Below are 9,086 nucleotides of genomic sequence, written 5' to 3'. Positions count from 1 at the left end.
TGCCAACATGGCTCGGGATCCACAGAAAAACAAGTTTACATTTATCGGAAGTTCGAGATACCCGGGAGGAAAGGTTTTGTATAAAGGTGTTCTTGGGTTCACGTGATCGGCTATAGGTCGAAGAACATGCACACGATAGAACGACAACTTCAACAATGTTTGGGCAAACTACAAACATGGGCGGATGAAAACGGCTTCAAATTTTCCAGATCAAAAACTGTCTGCATGCATTTCTGCCAAAAACGAAAACCACATAATGATCCCGATCTAACATTAAATGGAAGCAAAATTCCAGTTGTCGAGCAGACCAAATTCCTCGGACTAATTTTCGATTCAAAACTCTCCTTTGTACCACATATTAAACACTTGAAAGGATAAGTGCTCAAAGGCAATGAATATTTTACGCGTACTATCCCATACTGACTGGGGTGCAGACCGTGAAATGCTCTTGTGCCTTTAAAGGGCACTTATTCGATCAAAACTCGACTATGGGTCCATCGTTTATGGATCGGCACGGAATTCTTACTTGCAAATGTTGGATCCTATCCACAATCAAGGATTACGTCTAGCACTTGGTGCTTTCCGAAAAACACCTGTGCAGAGCCTTTATGTAGAGGCAAATGAACCATCTTTAAATGACAGAAGGAAAAAACTTGCTCTTCAATATGCCGCCCAGTTGAAATCCGGCTTTTCATCTTGTTGTCAATCCGCAATACCGAAACATATTCAATCAAAACCAAAAACTCTTACCAACATTTGGCATTAGAATTTCGAATTTTCTTCATGAACTTAACATACGCTTAGACAACATAGGCGAATACCCTGTATCGGATGGTCCGCCATGGCTTGTCGGAAACCGGATATTAACCTTACTCTACACGAGAGGGCAAAATCGAGTGCATTACCCGAAGAACACAAATACTCCTTTCGGGAATGCATCAAAGATTTTCCCGATCACGTTCAGATCTACACTGATGGCTCAAAAGATGGAGAAAGGGTCTCCGCAGCATGCTACACCGATCACCATTGCTCTTCAATCCGCTTACCAGATGGTGCCTCTATTTTCACTGCGGAAGCATGTGCCATCGATTTGGCCCTCGACCATATCGATGAACAACGCATTAGAAAGGAAATGATTTGTTCCGACTCTCTATCTGTCCTTCAGAATTTAAAGTTACGAGATCCAAAAAATATACTCATACAAAACCTTGTTTTACGAATATCTCGTATCTTAAAAAAATGCAAAATAACATTACTTTGGATTCCGAGCCATTTTACGTTACTCTCTTTGACGTTCTATTTATATCACAAAGTTCACATAATCTATTCGTACATATATATATTTTACCATTTTTAACCAACCTTTTTTATCATAATGATCTAAATATACAATACGAATGCTTTTAAAAATGACAAATTTTATCTGATTTTAACTTTAAAAATAAAACATAAAAGTATATTGTTTGGCCCTAAATGACCCTAGTTGTCGATTTAAGGACGGCCTCCCGTGCGTGTGGTATGTATGCGTGTGGTGAGTGCCTATGTGTGTTATGGGAGGCTGTGGTATGTTCGTGTTAAGTCTTCTTGTGAAAGGCCGGGACTTTTGCCGATTTAAAGTGCTATCTCACTGAAGCATACTGCCGAAGACACCCAGCAACACACCCCACCCGGTCACATTATACTGACAACGGGCGAACCAGTCGTCCCACTCCTAATTTGCTGAGCGCTAAGCAGGAGCAGCAACTACCATTTTTAAAGACTCTGGTATGTCTCGGCCAGGGGACAGAACACAAAGCCTTCCTCACAGCGGCGAACGCTCAACTAAAGGCCAAAATGAGGCATTGTCAAGAAAAAAAGTGGCCGAAAGTCAAAAATTTTGACTGTAAAATACTTTGACCCACGACCTGAAAATGCAACGATTGCTGCTTCGAGATGACAACATGAACTTTAATAAGGCTATGGAAATAAACAGGCTCCGGAAATGAAATCTGCGGAAAGATAAAATTACAACGAATAAATTGATGTGAACTTTGTGATATACGTTCATGTCAAATAGAATTACGGTAGGTAAAAGACATCAAGGTCTATAAAATATATCGATTTCTTTCAAGTAGCTTATTAATGTTTTCAAATCATGGAACTGAATAGTTTTCATATCCGGGACTCGAAAGTATTTATCACGAATGTGCTTAAAATCAGAACATTACATTAGAAAGCGCTCCACTGTGAATTGTGTGTCACATGCATGGCATATCGGTGTATCTTCTCGTTTTAAAAGGAACGAATGAGTATGTGTGCCCGGTGTGGAAAAGACTGCCAAACACAGGAAGTTTGATAATTCAACAATATCGTCACCCCAATAACAGATGAACTCCGAGAGAAAAGGGATTCGTGCCCAGTTACAATATTGTATGTGGAAATTTTGGAAAAGACATGTTTTTCTTCAATTTTTGACACATAACTTGTCTGATATATCATACACTGGCGATGAAGTACCACAGAATAGGATCTTTGCAGTTTCATATAGATTATCATACCTCCGTGAAACCAGTGATAATTCAGGAACTAGTGAAACCTAACCCTAAAATACGTCTCGTACTTGCAACAATGGATTCGGGAATGGGGGTCAATGAACCCAGTGTAGAACGTGTAATTCACTGTAGACCTCCAACCACCATGAAATCATATTTACAAGAAATGGGAGGGAGAGGTAGACTTGGACAATCAGCACAAGCCATACTGTTTTATAACAACAATCACATAGCGAAAAATAGGAAAGGCTTATCTGAAGACATGCACACATGCGGGATGTTACAGAAGTACCCTTGTTAATGACTTTGGATTCGATACAGTTTTGTTTGATGGTGATAAAGACAACTGTTACTCTAATTGCAGATCTACAGAAAATTAGTGATGTGACCATTCATTGCTATAGTCTATATATATAGAACAAATTGATCTGATGTTTATGATCAATTCCTGAATGGAGTTTAAACCAGTTGGGCTAAAAGAAATTGATTGCTTGTTGTGCTTAGTACTTACAGGCTACCTCAAACCTTTCCAAATGTGAGAAACTGAGACAGACTATCAAAAGGTAAAAGGACATCAAAGTCAATTGAATTGATCGATTTCTTTCAAATAGCTAAATAGTGCTTTCGAATCCACGGAATTGAAAAGAGTTTCCAAATCTTTGGCTCGAAAGTATTTATCACAATTATGATTGAAATCGGAACATTCTATTAAATATCATTATACGTATGTCGGATATGAAACACTTGTTTTTTCAGCCGGAACACAAGACATCACATTTGGCCATATTCTGGCCTTTATTATATGCCTAAATGAGGAGCCAGCAATGGGTTTCCTTAAATCACCCACAATAAGTTTTACTGAGCTTCCAGGGAACTTGCCCACTTCATCGACTTGTTCAAGACAGATGTGCCTGTCGATTAATGTTACAAATGAAGAAGACATGTTTTAAAAATTTGTTTTGGCATTTCCAATGCCTACTTTGGATGTGTTTGAACAACGATATATCATCGGAAACTTTTGTATGTTTCTGTTCTATAAAATATAATGCAGAGAAAGAACCAAATTATATCATATAAAACATCGGTAGGATATAGTTTAATTAACAGATCGAACATTAGCCAGTGATGCATCTTGTACTCTCAGCGGCAATGGTAAGAACAATATTAATATGTTCATAATATTGACATTACCGGATTTATAAAACATATATGTCTATTGAATAAGATATGACTTATTTTACAAACTAGTTACGTTATACTTTCAAACCAGACAACGAAATTGGTAGAAACACAGCTTTTGTGTAGCCTTTGTTTGTTTATGTTTTACGGCCCATCGACAACTAGGGTCATTTAGGGCCAAACAATATACTATCAATTTTTATTTTTCAAGTAAAAATCAGATAAAATTTGTCATTTTTAAAAGCATTCGTATTGTATATTTAGATCATTATGATAAAAGAAATTGGTTAAAAATGGTAAAATATATACATGTACGAATAGATTATGTGAACCTTGTGATATAAATAGAATGTCAAAGGGAGTAACGTTAAAGACATCAAAGTCTATAGAAAAGATAGATTTCTTTCAGGTAGCTAAATATTGTTTTCGAATCCACGGAACTGAAAAGGGTTTTCATATCCGGGACTCAAAAATATTTATCACGAATGTGCTTGAAATCGGAACATTCTATTAAACAAGAGGCCCAGAGGGCCTGTATCGCTCACCTGGATTTCATGAGATATGAAACAAGAATGACGATTAAGTAAATTTGTCACTGGTATGCTATGTCAATATATCATAGGCATTTTATATGGGTACGTGAGGATTTTATGTCAAAAAATGCATTAATCCATGAAATGTTTATTTGTTTGTTTTATGTTTTACGGCCCATCGACAACTAGGGTCATTTAGGGCCAAACAATATTCTAACATGTTTTATTTTCAAAGTTAAAATCAGATAAAATTTGTCATTTTTAAAAGCATCCGTATTGTATATTTAGATCATTGATAAAAAGGTGGTTAAAAATGGTAAAATATATATATGTACGAATAGATTATGTGGATTAATATGTACGAATATATTATGTGAACTTTGTTATAAATAGAACGTCAAAGACAGTAACGTAAAAGACATCAAAGTCTATAAAATAGATCGATTTCTTTCAAGTAGCTAAATATTGTTTTCGAATCCACGGAACTGAAAAGGGTTTTCATATCCGGGACTCGAAAGTATTTATCACGTATGTGCTTTAAATCGGAACATTCTATTAAAAAATGCTGCACTGTGAATTGAGCATTACATGCATAACACACCGGTGGATCCTCTCGTTTCAAAAGGAACGAATGAGTAGGATATGTGTGCCCGGTACGAAGCCGAGAGAGGACTATTTCCTCTCTACGATCCTTCCGACTTGGTTTTGATGTTTTAAGTTTTGGTTGTACTTTAAAAAGTTTGTTGCTCGTCTCGAGAGACCGGCGTTGCTGCCATTTACTCTGAATGGCAGAACTAATTACAGGTTTGAAATCTGTATATGGTATTTTAATATTTGTTTGTTGCAGATTTAGAGCAAGTTTTGCTTGGCGGTCAACAAGTTCGTTGCCTTTAATTCCGACATGGCTCGGAATCCAAAGTAATGTTATTTTGCATTTTTTTAAGATACGAGATATTCGTAAAACAAGGTTTGGTATGAGTATGTTCTTTGGATCTCGTGATTGTAAATTCTGAAGGACGGATAGAGAGTCGGAACAAATTATTACCTTTCTGATGCGTTGTTCTTCGATATGGTATAGGGCCAAATCGATGGCACATGCTTCCGCAGAGAAGATAGAGGCACCATCTGGTAAGCGGATTGAAGAGCAGTGGTGATCGGAATAGCATGCTGCGGAGACCTTTACTCCATCTTTTGAGCCATCAGTGTAGGTCTGAACATGATCAGGAAAATCTGCAATGCACTCCCGAAAAGAAGATTTGTGCTCTTCCGGTAATACACTCGACTTTGCCCTCTCATGTAGAGTAAGGTTAATATCAGGTGTTTCGACAAGCCACGGTGGTACATCAGTTACGGTGTACTCGCCTATGTTGTCTAAACTGATGTTAAGTTCCTGAAGAAAGTTAGAAATTCTAATGCCAAATGTTGGTAAAAGTTTTTGGTTTTGATTAAATATGTTTTGGTATTTCGGATTGACAACAAGGTCAAAAGCCGGATTTTTCGGGTTGGATTTCAATTGGGCGGCATATTGAAGAGAAAGTTTTTTCCTGTCATTTAGGGATGGTTCATTTGCCTCAACATAAAGGCTCTGCGCAGGTGTTGTTCGAAAAGTACCAAGTACTAGACGTAATCCTTGGTTTTGGATAGGATCCAGCATCTGCAGGTAAGAATTTCGTGCCGATCCATAAACGATGGAACCATAGTCGAGTTTTGATCGAATAAGTGCCCTATAAAGGCGCAGAAGCATTTCGCGGTCTGCACCCCAGTCAGTATGGGATAGTACTCGTAAAATGTTCATTGCCTTTGAGCACTTATCTTTCAAGTATTTTATATGCGGAACAAAGGAGAGTTTCGAATCGAAAATTAGTCCGAGGAATTTAGTCTGCTCGACAACTGGAATTGTGATACCGTTTAATGTAAGATCTGGATCATTATGTGGTTTTCGTTTTTGGCAGAAGTGCATGCAGACAGTTTTTGATCATGAGAATTTAAAGCCGTTTTCATCCACCCATGTTTGTAGTTTGCCTAAACATTGTTGAAGTTGTCGTTCTATCGTGTGCATGTTCTTCGACCTATAGCAGATCAAGAAGTCATCGACGAATAGAGACCCTTCAGTCGACTTACCGAGACATTTAGTTATACTGTTGATTTTCAGACCAAAAAGTGTTACGGAAAGGATCCCACCCTGAGGGACTCCCATTTCCTGTTTAGCTGTTTCAGAATAAGTTGAACCTACGCGAACTTTAAAATGTCTGTCAGATATATAGTTTGAAATGAATTTTGGGAGATTCCCACGTACACCAATTTCATGCAGATCTTTCATAATACCATATTGCCATGTAGTATCGTATGCCTTTTCCAGATCAAAGAACACAGCAACAAGATGCTCCTTCTTCGCGAAAGCTTCTCGAATGAAGGTTTCTAATCTGACCAGATGGTCTACTGTTCCTCTGCGGTTTCTGAATCCACTTTGAAGTGGACTCAAAATATTATTGGATTCAAGGAACCAAACTAGTCTAGTGTTTATCATCCGTTCAAGTGTTTTGCAAATGCAACTCGTTAGAGAGATTGGACGATAATTATTTGGTTCAGTGGTGTCCTTACCAGGTTTATGAATTGGAATAATTGTAGATTCCTTCCAAGAATCTGGGATCTTTCCAGATTCGTAGACTTTATTAAAAATATATAGGAGACAACGTTAGGATGATTCCGGTAGATGTTTCAGGAATTGTTATTGAATTTCATCAGGCCCAGCTGCTGAATCGTGTGATTTGTTTAAAGATTCAAGCAACTCTAGGAGATCGAATGGTTTATTGTAACTTTCTGTGTTGGAGGATTTAAAATTAAGGCGTTTCTTTTCTTTCTCTTTTTTAAATTGTTGAAATTTTTGTTTTTTATTGATAAGATGGGATGATGTTTAAACCAATTGACCCCTTTTGACCCCGCCCTCTGCACCCCGGGGGGAGTGGGGGTCAGTTCCCTCCTTTATAAAATTTTGAATCCCTACCCAAAAGGATGCTACCAGGCAAATATGAGCAATATCCCTTGCTTAGTTTCAGACAAGTTGTTCATATCAATTCAGCCAAATTGACCCCTCTTGGCCCCGCCCCTCAGGCCCCTGGGGGGTCAGCCTCACCATTTGTACAATTTTGAATGCCCACCCAATACTGATGCTACCAGGCAAATATGAGCAATATCCATTTTATACGGACAACGGGCGAACCAGTCGTCCCACTCCTAATATGCTGAGCGCTAAGCAAGGAGTAGCAACTACCATTTTTAAAGACTCTGGTATGTCTCGGCTAGGGGACAGGGCCCCAAAGCCTTCCTCACAGGGGCGAACGCTCAACTAAAGGCCAAAAGTGAGGCATTGTCAAGGGAGACATTAGGAAGAAGAAAGTTGTTCAGAAAGAAGGGAAAAGATAAGATCCCAAATTTAGTCGCCTCTTACGATCATGCAATGGGGGCAGCAGGTACAATTCTTGCGCCCTACCTGGGGGTTTATTTCAATATAGCCAAATTGACCCCTTTTGGCCCCGCCTCTCAGGCCCCTGGGGGGTCAGTCCCATCATTTGTACAATTTTGAATCCCAACCCCATAGTGATGCTACCAGGCAAATATGAGTGATAGCTATTGCTTGGTTTGAGAGAAAAGTCGATTATATCAATAGCGCAAAAATAACCCCTTTTGGCCCCGCCCCAGAGGCCCCCAGGGGGTCAGCCCCATCATTTGTACAATTTTGAATCCCAACCCCATAGTGATGCTACCAGGCAAATATGAGTGACAGGCATTGCTCGGTTTCAGAGAAGTCGTTTATATCAATAGCGCTTATCGGAAAATATGGCTATGACGTCACAGATATTTTACATCCGGGCATCCAAAGGTACAAGTCTGTATATAGAACATGGTGGATTTCCAGCCGTAGGCCAAGGTCATATTTGTTTACATTCTGTCATGAAGTATGGTACGTCAATCCTGTGCTATAGGGCCATGTCCCGAGAAAACGTACAAGAAGTCTGAAGGTGTCAGTTTTTTTTACATTATTAACGTAAAAGATGATGAGTTAAAGCGTGAATGGAAAGACAAAATATTAAGTACCAGAAAAGATGTTCGATCTCTTGACGAACTGATGTCGCGATCTGCAGCAGACACTTTAGAAATGGAGATCCATCCAATCCTCCAACAATCATACCAAAGATACGCGGAGATGCAGTTATTTGGCCTGAATCGGGACAATCTCGGCCTAAAGTAATTCGTCGTGCATTGCATTTACAATTCAATGGCGGCCCGTGCTCATCACCTGAAGATGGATGTGGACCCTCCCCGTCTCCGACACCTCAACTACAGGAGAAACTGGATCAGATACGATCCGTGATGACAACGAGCCCTCCCAAAATTGTAAGCATGTTTTAATTTCCATTTATTCCTTTTTTGTTTGTTTAATATTTATATTTGAATTTTATAATATTTACACAAATAATTTCATAAGTAGATTCTATATCCCAGAAGATATAACATTATGGTAAAAAAATCATTGAGATTTTTTAATCATACAATTATACTAATGCAGTATTTCTTTATTTATATATTTATTATTACATTCTTTATTAGGTTAAAGAAATACAGAAAAGAAAGGCAGATGAGATTAATGACATGTCTCCAGCAGTAAAGACTATTTACAATGAAGTAATGACCTCTGCATCAAAGGCCAAATCTCCTTCTCTCACCAAGAAATTGAAAGTTCTGAAGGAAAAAACAGAAAAGGAGCCAAATGGGGTAAGTTGTAAAAATTTGCTGATTTAATAAATATATTTTTAATTTGGGCATGATTATAACTTGTGAAGTT

This window comes from Pecten maximus, unplaced genomic scaffold (genome assembly GCF_902652985.1).
Source record: "Pecten maximus unplaced genomic scaffold, xPecMax1.1, whole genome shotgun sequence".
NCBI lineage: Eukaryota > Metazoa > Mollusca > Bivalvia > Pectinida > Pectinidae > Pecten > Pecten maximus.
This window is presented reverse-complemented; position numbering follows the sequence as displayed.